The sequence below is a fragment of the Oryctolagus cuniculus genome, chromosome X (assembly GCF_051225735.1).
Source record: "Oryctolagus cuniculus isolate XC-2025 breed Fujian yellow rabbit chromosome X, ASM5122573v1, whole genome shotgun sequence".
Lineage (NCBI taxonomy): Eukaryota > Metazoa > Chordata > Mammalia > Lagomorpha > Leporidae > Oryctolagus > Oryctolagus cuniculus.
The window spans coordinates 39,757,027-39,772,067 of NC_142888.1; the positions used below are offsets into that span (position 1 = coordinate 39,757,027).

General features: G+C 37.0%; 1 pseudogene; it reads left to right on the forward strand.

Annotated features, from left to right (window-relative positions):
- Positions 1-13,993: 13,993 nt before the first annotated feature.
- On the forward strand, positions 13,994-14,693 carry LOC149119616 (signal transducer CD24 pseudogene; annotated as a pseudogene).
- Positions 14,694-15,041: the final 348 nt, after the last annotated feature.

A 15,041-nucleotide genomic window follows, 5' to 3' on the forward strand; every position in this document is an offset into this window, starting at 1 on the left:
TTCAATCCTGGCTGCTCAACTTGTGATCCAGCTCCCTGCTAATGCACCTGGGAAAGCAGTGGGAGGTGGTCCAAGTGCTTTGGGCCCTGCACCCATGTGGGAGACCCAGAAGAAGCTTTTGGCTCCTGGCTTCGACTTGACCCAACCCCAGACATTGCAGCCATTTGGAAGTGAACCAAAGGATGGACTAGCTCTCTCGTTGTCTCTCCTCTCTCTGTAACTCTGCCTTTCAAATAAATAAATAAATGTATCTTTAAAAGATATCGATATAAATAAAAAGAAAGCTAGAGTAACTATATCAATTACATGGCAGACTTCAGAGCAAGAAAGATTATCTGAATCTAATTGATATCTATAGAACGTTTCATGCAGCAACACGGGAATATAAAGTCTTCTCAAGCTTATAAAGGATATTCCCTATAATGAACAAAAATAATCTAGGTAACAAAAACATCCTGCCAAACTACAAAGACTAAAAAGAATGTTCTCATTGAACATTTTGTTCACAAAAACAATGTTCTCATTGAACAAAATTAAATTAAGAATGATTAAGAGAAACATGAAATAGCAGATTATTGTTTAATAGATACATTCTAAATAATACATAGGCTACAAAAGTCTCAAAAGAAAGTAAAATACATTTCAAATAAAATCAAAATTAAAACGCAATTTAACAAAATTTATAAGATGCAGCAAAAACAGGGCTTAGGGATAAATTTGTGCTATTTAATGCATGTACTATTTTAGAAAAGAAGAAAAATCTAAAATTAATAATTAAGCAATTGCCTTAGGAAACTGAAAAAGGAAAGCAAATTAAAGTCAGCAAAAAAATAACAAAAATTAGAGAATAAATCAATGAAAGTGAAAACAAAAGTCAATAGAACAAATCATGAAACTAAAAGCTGATTCTTTGAAAAAATAATTAAAAAGTAGAGGAAACAATAATAGCTGATATAAGAAAGAGGCAATTTTTCTAATACAATCATCATGAAAAATTCAATGGAAACACTATACAGGGTCAGTGTTGTGGTGCAGTAATTAAGCTAGCATATATGATAACATTGTCCCAGATTAGAGCAACAGTTCAAATACCAACTGCTCCACTTCGGATCCAGCTTCCTGCTAATACACCTGGGAAAGTAGTGGAAGATGATCCAAGTGCTTGGGCCCCTGCAACCCACGTGGAAGACCCAGATGGAATTCCTGGCTCCTGGCTGTGGCCTGGTCCAGCCCTGGGCAATTGTAAGCATTTGGGGAGTGAATCAGCAGATGGAAGAATCTCTCTCTCTCTCTCTCTTTCTCCCCTTGTCACTCTGACTTTCAAATAAATAAATCTTTTAAAAGAACACTATCTACATAAATTTGATGGGATGGATCAACTTCTTAAAAGGAAATCTACCAAAAGTAATACCAGGAGAAATGAACAATTTGTGTAGAGTTGTATCTGTTAATGAAATTAAATAAACCATTAGTAACTTACTAAATTAAAAAAAAAAACACCTGGCATAGGTGAATGTAATGGCTCAGGTAAGAAATTGTGCCAATTCTTGACATTTCTTCAAAAAAATAGAAGAAAAGGGATCACTAATTCATCTGGGATACAGCAGTAGCCTAATGCAAAACCTAACAAAGACACCACTTGAAAGGAAAAATATAGCTCAACATCTCTTATGAACCTAGATTAAAACTCCTAGATGAAATGTTACCAAGTCAAATATAATAATGTGTAAAGGGAATAATGCTTCATGACAAAGTAAAATTTGTTCTCGATATTAAAAATTGACTAATATGCATTACAGACTGAAAAATAAAAATCTTACTAATGATAACAAAACTTCCAAAAATTCTTTGACAAAATTTAACAATCTTCATGATAAAAACTCTCAACAAGCAGGAATCCAGGGGAACATACTCACCTTGGTAGAGAGTTGCTATAAATAATCTATAATTGGTATCATAGTTTTAGTTGTGATAAACTAGGTGCTTAAGAGCAAGGAAAAAGCAAAGATGTTCTCCTTCACTAACTTGGTTCAAAATCATTCCAGAATTTGCAGCTAATACAATAAGACATGAAAAAGAAATCAAAGGCTTAAAAATTAGGAAGCAGGGAATGAAATTACTTTTTTTCCAGAAGCCATGATTGTGTGTGTAAAGAATCCCAAAGAATAACAAAAAAAACTTTGGAAAAAAGAAATAACTATAGCAAACATACAGGATACAAAGTTAGTATATAAATTAAAAAAATTATTTGTGTTGATTATTGATTTGTTATTTGACAGATAGCAATCATGCAAGATTGTGGGATATGATGTGGTGTTTTGATCTATGCATACACACTATACAAAGATTCAGTCTAGTTAATACATCCATCATCTTAACATATTATATTTTTGTAGTAAGCACATTAGAATCTATTCCAATAGCATTTGTAAATATAGAATACATTATTTTAATTGTAATCACTAAAACTTATTCTTGTCATTTATTATGAGCAATGAATAAATGGAACTTCAAATTAAAAACATAATGCCATTTGTATTTACTTACCAAGTATTTAAACATTTAGATATCAATTTTGAAAAGTTTACAAAATCTAAATGAGAAAAACTACAAAATTCTGATAAAATAAGTTAAAGATCTATATAACTGAAAAATAATTCACATGTGTGAATAAGAAGTCTCAATATTTTCAAAATGTCAGTTCTTGCAAAAATTCATCTATTGATTTAAGGAAATTCCAACGAAGTTCCAGATATTTAGAAGATAATAAGAAGCTGCTGCACAGCAAAAGAAAGAGACAATAAAGAGAAGAAACAACTGACAGAATGGAAGAAATATTTGCAAACTATGAATCTAATAAAGAATTAATATGTAGAATATATAAGGAACTAAAAAATAACCTCAACAACCATAATGCAATGACTGGTTAAGAAATGGGCAAGGGATTTAAATAGCTCTCCAAAGAGGAAAGACAGGGGTGGACATTTGAGATAGTGAGCAGGAGTTTTCATTGGACATCTGCAGCTCTTATTATGAGTGCCTGGGTTTGAGTCTTGACTGTGCTCTTGATTCAAACTGTATATCAAATGTATACCATGGGGAGAATAAGGAAACCACTCAAGTAGTTGGGTCCTCACCACCAATGGGGGAGACCCAGGTTGAATTTTAGCTTCTTGCTTTAGTCAAACTTGGACTTTGTGGGCATTTGGGAAATGAGCAAGCAGATGGAAGTCAGTTTCTCTCTCTCTCTCTCTCTCTCTCTGTCTCCCTTTATTTGTCCCTCTGCCTTTCCAATAAAAGTAAAGAAATACAGATGGCCAACAAATACAGGAAAATGCTCCATATCACTAACCATCAGACAAATGTAAGTTAAAACCACAATGAGGTATCATATTACCCTGTTAGAGTGTCTATTGTTGACCTAAATCTATGACTCAATACGATCAAATTATAGAACACTGGAGAAGCACTGCAAGATATTGGCATAGGCAAAGACTTCATGGAAAACACCTCAGAAGCAAAATCAAAATTGACAAATGCGATTAAATAAAATTGAGAAGCTTCTGCACTTCAAAGTGAAGACGCAAATGACAGGATGGGAGAAAATATTTGCAAACTATGCAACTGGTAAAGTGTTGACATCCAGAATCTGTAAAGAGTTCAGAGAATGCAACAACAACAACAACAACAAAAAAAATCCGGTTAAGAAATGGGCAAAGATTTTTTTTTCAAAAGAGGAAATTCAAATAGCCACAAACACATGAAAATCAGGATCACTAGCCATCAGGGAAATGCAAATCAAAACCAGAATGAGGTCTCACCTTACACCAGTTAAAATGACAGCGGCCATTGGAGGGTGAACCAATGGCAAAAGGAAGACCTTTCTCTCTGTCTCTTTCTCTCTCTCACTGTCCACTCTGCCTGTCAAAAAAAAAAAAAAAGAAAAGAAAAGAAAATACATATTACATATGTCAAATAAGCAAGTGGTAACATTATCAGTGTAATGCATCATTAGGCAATTACAAATTAAAATAATAAGATATTACTAAACACCTATTAAAATGACTAAAGTATAAAACACTGAAATTTTAGAGCTGCTGTGCTATGTCTAACCCAACAAAACTTTTCTTGCTGGGACTTTTAACTGGACTCTCTGTGTCCCGTCTAAACACATCACTTTGCTCCTGCTTGCTGGGTTCTCTGGCCCAGAGTTTCTGTGCTCTGGCCAGGATAAGCATGAGGCTCCTGGCTCCAACCCATCTGACACAGAAGTTGCCAGATTTTTGGTGCTTCTGCTTACTTGTGGCTTGGATCTGAGATTATTGTACCAAATGGAGCCCAGCATGAGGGGTGTCCCAGATTTCTTATCATTCTCACAGATCCAGCCACACTTTCGATGAGAATCTGTAGAACCAACCTCCTCCACCTAGCATTAGTGCATCTTTTGGATCTCTGGAGCTGGACAGCAGCTAGGAGTCTCCAAGACTATCTTGTTCCTGGAGCCAACACTGATATTGCAACTTCTGCTCTTGACTTGGATACTGGCTTGGAGTCTATGTGCCAGGCACACCTACAACATCAGTTAGGCCTGCTCCTAACAACTGAGAAGCACATTGATTCCTCACTTGACATACAACTGGAAAACTGCATAACAGAGATCTCAGTGACCACACAGAACCACAGGAACCACCCACAACTACCATCAACTAAAGCAAATAAAGTATACAGGAATTATATTACAAAATGCAACCACAACTAAAGCTAAAATAGTCTAACAAATTAATATCCAAAGACACGTCTCCAGGAAAAATCTCTGAACCTCATGATGATACATTATAGATAAATTTTCAACAGTAAAGCACAAATAATATGCTAACATTGGTAAGAAAAAAGTGCCAGGACACTTTTAAAGGAACTCAAATCAGATTGACTGCAGGTTTCTCAACAGAAACCTACAGACCAAGAGAGACTGGAGAAAACAGTACAAGTTCTAAGAGAAAACACTTCCAACCCAGAATACTTTATTTACCCAAGCAGGCTTTCACTCATATATGAAGATAACATAAAACTCTTTCAAGACAAGCAAAAATTGAAGTAATTTATTACCAACCAGACAGCCTTACAAATGATACTTATGAATATACCACATTGAGAGACAAAAAGCCAATCAAAATAATAAAAGAATGTCAAGGTAGATAATCTACATATAGAAGAACAAAGACTATCAAAAATGAGAATTTTAAAGTAAAAATGGCAAGACCAAGTCATTACTTATCAATAATAAACTTGAAAATAAATAGAATGATTTACTCTAGTTGAAAGATACACACTGACTGAACAGATACAAAAAAAAAACAGACTGTAGTGTATGCAGACTTTAGAATAATCAAAATTCACCAGCACAGACAAACATGGACTATAAGTGAAAGAATGGGAAAAAGATATTCATTGTAAATGGACCTCAAAAGCAAACGGGAGTAGACATACTTATATCAAACAGAATATATGTTAAAGCAAATACTTAAAAGAGACAAGGAAAGTCACTAAATAATGCTTAAGAGATAAATTCAGCAACAAGATATGACTATAGTAAATGTGTGTGCACCTAATTCTAGGTCATCCAGCTTTATAAAATAAGTGCTAATGTATTTAAATGGGGAATAAACTCCAATATAGTACCTGGAGATTTCAAAACCCCACATTCATCAATGGACAGATCAAATAAACAAAAAAGAATAGAGAGACAATAGCGCTAGTCTACACTATAGACCAAATGGACCTAATAGACATTTATAGAGCATTATATATCATAGCTCAGAACACATATTTTTTGTCAGTGCACAGAACATTCTCCAGCATAGACCATATACTAGGCCATGAAATAAGTCTCAATAAATTTGAAAAAATGAAATTACATCATGTATTTTTTCTGACTACAATAAAGTGAAGCTAGAAAGTAACAAGAAAAAGTGTATTAGCATGCTGTTTTCTCCACAACATCAGCAGCAGTTGTTATTTTTTGATTTTGTATGAGTCATTCTATCTTTAGTGAGATGATAACTCATGGTAGTTCTTATTTGCATTTCCCTGATAGTTAGTGATCCTGAGCATTTTTCATGTGTCTTTTTAAAAATATTTTTTTATTTTTAAAAGATTTATTTATTTATTTGAAAGAGAGAGGGAGGGAGGGAGGGAGAGAGAGAGAGATTCAATCTGCTAGTTAACCCCAGATGGTCATGTTGTCCAGGGCTGGGCCAGGCTGAATCCAGGAGCCAGGAGTTTAATCTGGTTCTCCCATGAGGGTGGCAGGTGTCCAAACACTTAAGGCATCTTCTAATACTTTTCCCAGACCATTAACAGGAAGCTGCTGTATTGGAAGTAGGGAAGCTGGGACATGAACTCATGCCCAGATGCATCGTTTGCACATGATTTCTGTGTTTATGTCCCTTGTCTCTTCATTCTATTGGTTTCCTTGTTATGCAGAGGCTTCTTAGTTTGATATAATCCCATTTGTCTATTTTTTTCTTTTATTGTCTGGGCTTTTAGGATCTTCAACCAAAAGTCTTTGCATAGGCCAATCTCTCACAGTGTTTCTTCTAAGCTTTCATCTAGGATTTGGATAGTGTCAGGTCTTAAATTTAGAACCTTAATACTTTAAGTTTATTTTGGTGTAGGTGAAAGATAGGGAACTTTTTTAAAACTTCTGCAATGGGGAAATCTAATTTTCCACATACCACTCATTGAAGAGTCCATTATTTTTTGAGGGAAATTTTTAATAATATTTGTTAAAGATAAATTTGTTGTTAGAAATGTGCCAGGAGATTCCAATACATTCCCATCAAGATTGCATGTACCAATGCCATCTTACTAGTCCAAGTGAACAATTTCAGTTCACAACTGATCACACTGATAGGTCTAAGAGTCAAAGGGATCACATAAACAAGACTAGTGTCTGCTAATACTAACTGATAGAATCAAAAAGGGAGCTAATGATCCAACATGGGAAGTGGGATACACAGCAGACTCATAGAATGGCAGATGTCCTAAACAGCACTCTGGCCTAAGAATTAGCCCTTAAGGCATTCGGATCTGGCTGAAGAGCCCATGAGAGTATTTCAGGCATGGAGAGCCAGGACACTGTGGCAAAAAATGACCTAAATGAAAAATCTCTGTGAGTGAGATCCCAATGGAAAGAACGGGCCATCAAAGAAGGAGGTACCTTTCTCTGAGGGGAGGAGAGAACTTCCACTTTGACTATGACCTTGACTAAATATGATCAGAGTCGGCGAACTCAAAAGGCTTCCATAGCCATGGAAACATGACTAGAGCCTTGGGAGATTTCTGATGCCATAAATAAGAGTGTCAAATTGTTAAGTCAACAACAGGAGTCACTGTGTACTTACTCCTCATGTGGGATCTTTCTCCTTAATCTGTTGTTCAATGTGAATTAATGCTATAACTAGTACTCAAACAGTATTTTACACTTTATGTTCCGTGTGGGTGCAAACTGATGAAATCTTTACTTAATACATACTAAATTGATCTTCTGTATATAAAGATAATTGAAAATGAACCTTGATGTGAATGGAATGGGAGAGGGAGTGGGAGATAGGAGGGGTGCGGGTGGGAGGGAAGTTATGGGAGAGAAAAGCCATTGTAATCCATAAACTGTACTTTGGAATTTATATTTACTAAATAAAAGTTAAAAAAGATAAATTTATTTCTGGGGTTTCTATTTTGTTCCATTGGCCTATATGTCAATTTGTATGTTAGTACCATGCTGGTTTTAATATCTCTGTAGTATGTCTTGAAATCGGTGTTGTGATGCCTTCATATTTGTTTTTTATTGTTCAAGAGTGCTTTCTCCAGCGGAAAAAAACACAAGCCTTTTGCCAGTACAAGTTCTAAGAGAAATCACTGCCAACCCAGAATACTTTACCCAACCAGTCTTCCCTTAATATATGCAGATAACATAAAGAACTTTCTTTATTTCTTTTTTTTTTTTTTTTTTTTTGGACAGAGTGGACAGAGAGAAAGGTCTTCCTTGGCCGTTGGTTCACCCTCCAGTGGCTGCCGCGGCCACCGCGCTGATCCGAAGGCAGGAGCCAGGTGATTCTCCTGGTCTCCCATGGGGTGCAGGGCCCAAGCACTTGGGCCATCCTCCACTGCACTCCCTGGCCACAACAGAGAGCTGGCCTGGGAGAGGGGCAACCGGGACAGAATCCAGCGCCCAGACCAGGACTAGAACCTGGTATGCTGGTGCCGCAAGGCGGAGGATTAGCCTATTGAGCCACAGCGCCAGCCATAAAGAACTTTTAAGACAAGCAAAAATGGAAATAATTTTAGGGCCGGTGCTGCGGTGCAGCGAGTTAACGTCCACGCCTGAAGTGCTAGCATCCCAATTTTGCTGGTTCTAGTCCTGGCTGCTACACTTCTGATCCAGCTCTCTGCAACAGCCTAGGAAAGCAGCATAAGATGGCCCAAGTCCTTGGGCCCTGCACCCATGTGGGAGACCTGGAGGAAGCTCCTGGCTCCTGGCTTAGCATCAGCACCGCTCTGGCCATTGCAGCCAATTGGGGAGTGAACCATCAGATGGAAGATCTCTCTTTCTCTCTGCATCTCCTCTCTATGTAACTCTGACTTTCAAATAAATAAATAAATCTTTGTTAAAAAAAGAAATAATTCATTACCAGTCAGCCTTACAAATGATACTTATGAATATACCACACTGAGAGACAAAAAAGTCAATCAAAATCATAGAATGTCAAGGTAGATAATCTACTTGTAGAAGTAATGAAAAAGAATAGGGAGATTCCTCAAATTAAAAAATAGATCTACCATATGATCTAATTACCACCCTTCTGGGAATAAATTCAACAGAAATGAAGTCAGGACATGAAAGAGATACTTACACTTCCACATTTATAGCAGCCTAATTCACAATAGTTAATATGTGGAATCAGCATAGATGTACATTAACTGATGATTAGATATGTAAAAGTTGGTATATATACATGATTGACTATTACTCAGCCATGAAAACAAATGAAATTCTGACTTTCCAACAAAATGGATGGAATTGGAAATCATTACACAAAGTGACATAAGCCAGACACAGAAAGAAAAATAGCACACCTTTCCCCATACATGGAAGTTAATACATAAAGACAACTTTTATGAATTAGTTATTGTATTTTATCAAACACAATTATTTTATAAAAATTAGAAAGATATTTCTTAGAATAATGAAGATTTTTTTCTCATTTCATTGTTAAGGTGATTTTGAATAGGAAAATTTTGCATTATGGAGAATCACATTTATTATTTGCTTTATGTGTCATCAGATATTCTTTAGTGTTTTATGTAGAATGATGGGTCTATTTTAATGATAACATTGGCTTGTACTTGTATTTCATATACTATCAAGAATAATATAAGTAGGTGTTAGATTAATGTTTATAGAGACCTCAATAAATGAATCAAGAGGTGTAAACTCTTTCTCTACTTTGTTGTTTTCCCTAAGCAGATCAAAAAAATCCAGAAAAAAATTTTCCATCAGAAAAAAGAATTTTCATAGGAAGGAAAAATCCTTACTTTGAAAATGGATATCTGATGTTCACATGGATATCTGATGTTCACTCAACATAGATTAAAGATCTAAATCTACACCACAAAACCATCAAATTATTTGACAACATTGGGGAAACCCTCAAGATATTGGCACAGGCAAAGAATTCCTGGAAAAGACCTCAGAGGCACAAGTAGTTAAAGCCAAAATGCACAAATGGAATTACCTCAAATTGAGAAACTTCTGTACAGCAAAAGAAACAGTCAGGAAAGTGAAGAGGCAACTGACAGAATGGGAGAAATTATTTGCAAACTACACAACCAATAAAGGATTAATAACCAGAATCTACAAAGAGATGAAGAAACTCCATAGTAACAAAACAAACAATCCAGTTAAGAGATGAGCCAAGGACTTTAACAGGCATTTTTCAAAATAGGAAATACAAATGGCCAACAGACACATGAAAAAATGTTCAAGATCTCTAGCTGTCAGGGAGATGCAAATCAAAACCACAATGAGGTTTCACCTCACCCCAGTTAGACTGGCCCTCATATAGAAGTCAACAAACAACAAATGCTTGAGAGGATGTGGGGGAAAAGAGCACCCTAACCCACTGTTGGTGGGAATGTAAACTAGTAAATCCACTATGGAAAAGATTATGGAGATACCTCAAAAATCTGAATATAGACCTAACATATGACCCAACCATCCCACTCTTGGGAATTTACCCAAGGGAAATGAAATCAGTAAACAAAAGAGCTATCTGCACCTCCATGTTTATTGCAGCTCAATTCACAATATCTAAGACATGGAATCAACTTAAATGCCCATCAACTGAAGACTGGGCCATGAGAGTATTTCAGGCATGGAAAGCCAAGACACTCTGGCAAAAACAAACAAACAAACAAACAAACAAAAAAAAAACAAATCTAAATGAAAGATCTCTGCGAGTGAGATCCCAGCGGAAAGAATGGGCCATCAAAGAAGGAGGTACCTTTCTCTGAAGGAAGGAGAGAACCTCCACTTTGACTATGACCGTGTCTAAACAAGAAAAGAATCGGAGAACTCAAAAGGCTCCCATAGCCTTGGAAACTCATGACTGGAGCATAGGGAGATTACTGATGCCATAAACAAGAGTGTCAATTTGTAAAGTCAACAACAGGAGTCACTGTGCACTTACTCCTCATGTAGGATCTCTGTCCTTCATGTGCTGTACATTGAGACTTAATGCTATAACGAGTACTCAAACAGTATATTTCACTTTGTGTTTCTATGGGGGTGCAAACTGTTGAAATCTTTACTTAATGTATACTAAACTGATCTTCTGAAAAAAAAAAAAAGAAGAAGAAGAAATTATCAATTCCCAACTTGACTCTCACTGGGATTAAACATGACAATAGGTCTGATCTGATTTCATCATCATTTAAAAAATCATCTATTATTTTTCACTTTATGTTTATGTGTGGGAGCAAACGGTTGAAATCTTTACTTAATGTATGCTAAACTGATCTTCTGTATATAAAGAGAATTGAAAATGAATCCTCATGTGAATGGAAGGGGAGAGGGAGTGGGAAAGGGGAGGGTTGCAGGTGGGAGGGATGTTATGGGGGGGAAGTCATTGTAATCCATAAGCCGTACTTTGGAAATTTATATTCATTAAATAGAAGTTTAAAAAATAACGTAAACATAAAAAAAAACTGAAGACTGGGTAAAGAAATTGTGGGATATGTACACTACAGAATACTACACGGCATTCAAAAAGGATGAAATCTGGTGCTTTGCAACAAAATAGAGCAAGCTGGAAAACCTCATACTTCGTGAGATAAATACCATATGTTCTCCCTAATTTGGGAGAATTAATAGTGCTCCTAAAATAAAAGCTATAGAAGCAAAATTGACACTTTCAGAATCAATGACTTGAATAGTCCTTGGCCTGACTGTGGAGGGACATTTTATTATTGTTACTTTTTATTTTGTATATCCTTTTTTCTCTGTTTTCTTTCTTTTCCTTTTTTCTTCTTAATACAATGTGTTGAGCTCTTTATGTAACATAGAGTTAATCATTTGTACTTTAAGTCAATTGGAAAAAGATTCCAGTTAAAAACAAGAGGGTGAATAAGAGAGGGAGGAGGTAGTCTATGATTGTAAAGCAATATAGTTCTGCATACAGTCCTACAGACTTATTTCTAAGGGTACAGCCTAAAAACTTGACATGGGATTCCAAACCCATAAAATCAGTGGTATAAATACATCTTAACTGTTGAAATGATCATGTTAAATGTTAAAGTCAATATATACATAGTGTAAAAGTGATCTTGTAAATAACATCAAGTACCTGTTAATAATAATAGAATTAAAAAGGAAGGAAAGTCCAATATGGGAAGCAGTACACAGCGCAAACTCCTTAGAATGACATTCGCTGTAAATAACACTCTGACCTCAGAATCAAACCTTAAGGCTTCCTGGTCTGGCTGAAAGGCCTGTGAAAGCATTTCAGGCATGGAAAGCCAAGATTCTGTGACAAAAAAAATATCCGACACAGGGAATCTCTGTGAGACCTCAGAGGAAAGAGAGTCATCAAAGAAGCATGCACTCTTCACTGAAGGGAGAAAAGAACATCCATTTTGCTTATGGCCTTGTCCAAATACTGATGCAGTCTATGGTCACAAAAGGCTTCCATAGCCTTGGCAGCCCATGGCAAGAGCCTCGGGTGATCACTGACATTATAAATAAGAATGTTAATTGTTAAAGGAATAACAGAAGTCATTGTGCACTTACTCCCCTTATAGGACCTCCATAGTTAGTTGTACCACGTGAGAATTGACTGCAAATCTTGTTCTCAAACTGTACTCTATATATTGTATGTGTGTATGGTGCAAACTATTGAAATATATGCTTAACATGGAGTTGGTCCTCTGTATATAAAAATCAAACTAAAAATGAACCATAGTGAAGAAGGAGATGTGAGAGGGAGAGGGAGGTGGGATGGGAGTTGGGGTGGGAGGGTGGGTATGGGAGAAATAATCACTATATTCCAAAATTTGTATCTATGAAAAAATCCATTCATTAAATAAAAACTTTAAAAAAGAAAATGGGTATCTGAATGAGCTTTTGTCAATAAAAATGCCAATTCAATGCCAGGTTCAAGACTTTTGAGTAAAGTATAAGGATCTTGCTTGTCTACAGTTACAGTATTCAAACTGAAATCCTTTGTGATCTGCCACAGTGAGAATCCCAGATCTTTCAGCATATCAATAAGTCTACTACAGGAGAAATGTCATGGGTGACACAGTTCATCTTCCAAAATGCTCTACTGAAGTTCTAGGCCAGAGAAGTGGAGAAGTTCTGCTTGGGGAATAACATACCTTTCAGGAGTTCGTTTATTTTTCATAACTCTCCTGTACATCCTCCTTTTATTGCTGATCATCCTAATATTAAAGTGGTATTTCTCCATGCAATCACTACCACTATGATCCAATCAATGAATAAAAACTTATAGGCGGTCTTAAAGTCTACTATTTAAGAAGGACCTTTTCCCAGGCTACTGCTGGAACTGAAGAAAACATTAAGACACTGATGTAATTATGGATGAATTAAAGAATCTATAACCACATGTATAATCTTGCTTTTGGGGTGGGCATAGGAAATTGCAGTTAAGCTGCTGACTGGAAGGCCTGCATCACACATCAAAATTTTTATGTTTGATGCCCAGGTCTAGATTCCAGCTTGCTGATAATGCAGACCCTAGGAGACAGTGGTGATGTTGCGTGTAGTTGGGTTCCTGTCATCTACATGGTAGAACTGGATTGAGTTTACAGCTGCCAGTTTTGCCATACTCACAGCCATTGCAGTAAGTTGGCTCATTAACCAGGAGATAGGAGATCTCTCTCCTCTCTCTCTCTCTCTCTCTCTCTCTCTCTCTCTCTCTCCTCCCCGCCCGTGTGTGTGTGTGTGTGTGTGTGCAACTCCCTCTCTTTCTGGTCTCTCATATTAACTTTTTTAAAAATGAAGAACCTTTTTTGTTCTTAAGGTATATCACCAAGTCTGTATACATGACATCCAGAAGGTATTTGAGAGATTTGTCTATGCTTTCAATTGACTTGTCAAACTTGAGGAGGTTAGGGGCTGGCATTGTAATGTAACAATGCTGCCACCTGCAATACAAGCATCCCATAGGGTGCCTGTTTGATTTCTGCCTGCTTTATTTCTGTTCAAGCTCCCAGCATGGAAAACAGCAGAAGATGCCCCATGTTCCTTGGCCCTTGCCACGCATATGGGAGACCTGAATGAAGCCCCATGCTTCTGGCTTTGTTAGGCCTGGCTGTTGTGGTCATCTGGTGAGTAAATGAGTGGATGGATCTTTCTTTCTCTGTCACTCCCTTTTTCTCTGTAACTATGACTTTAAAAGTAAATTTAGCCACCTCGCCTGCGCCCGCCCGGAGCCTGCTGATCCCCGCGCACCCGGCATCCCACGAGACGCGCCGCGCACCGACGGAGTGGACATGGGCAGAGCAATGGTGGCCAGGCTTGGACTGGGGCCGCTGCTGCTGGCACTGCTCCTACCCACGCAGATTTATTCAAATCAAACAACTGTGGTAACAATGTCAAGTAACTCCTCCCCGAATGTTTCTTCGACTGCTCCAAGTCCAACCAATGCCACCAGTAGGGCAGATGGCAATGTCCTACAGTCGTCAGCAGCCAGTCTCCTCATGGTCTCACTCTCTCTTCTACATCTCTACTGTTAAAAGAGACTCAGACCAAGAAACATCAGCATTTTCCCCTCTTCTAAACCCAATCCAGATGGCGACTAGAAGTCCAGCGTGGCCAGGAAAAACCAGATCTTTATCAAATCTACTGATTCCATGCCATGTTTTGTTGACACAGAGAATGTTGCGAATCCCGAATTTCATTGGCTTGAAGAACACAGGAAGAGTTTGGCCAGGTGATGAATGCCAATATTAAATCTGCTGGAGTTTTATGTTCAAGATGAAGAGAGACAACATCCAAAATTAAAGACATCATTTTCTTGAATGTGGTTGAAGAAATTCATGAACACTTAAAACTCTACCTTGAAAATCCAAATAGATTTTTGTCTTATCTAGAGATAAAGGGTGGGATGTGGAATGGAGATTCACTTTTCATTTGGTTTATCAAATGTATAAAGCCATAAACCAGTTAGGTGATACAAAAAGCGCCCATGATTCTATTTATATGTACATTAGAAGGAATTCCAGGTGTTCTTGTAGCTCCTCAGTGTGTTGTTTCAGCAGTACTAATTGAATGCTGATCCTCTCTAAAGTTTCACATGGTTAAGTTATCTGTTCTCTTAAGGACTGAACTCTTTCTTGGAGGCTTTGGATTTGACATTGCATTTGACCTTTTGTGTAGTACTTGACTTGTACCAGGGCAATGATGGATTGGTATCTACCCCCAAATCCAAGCATGAGTAAATCTTGCTTATCCTCATAAAGTC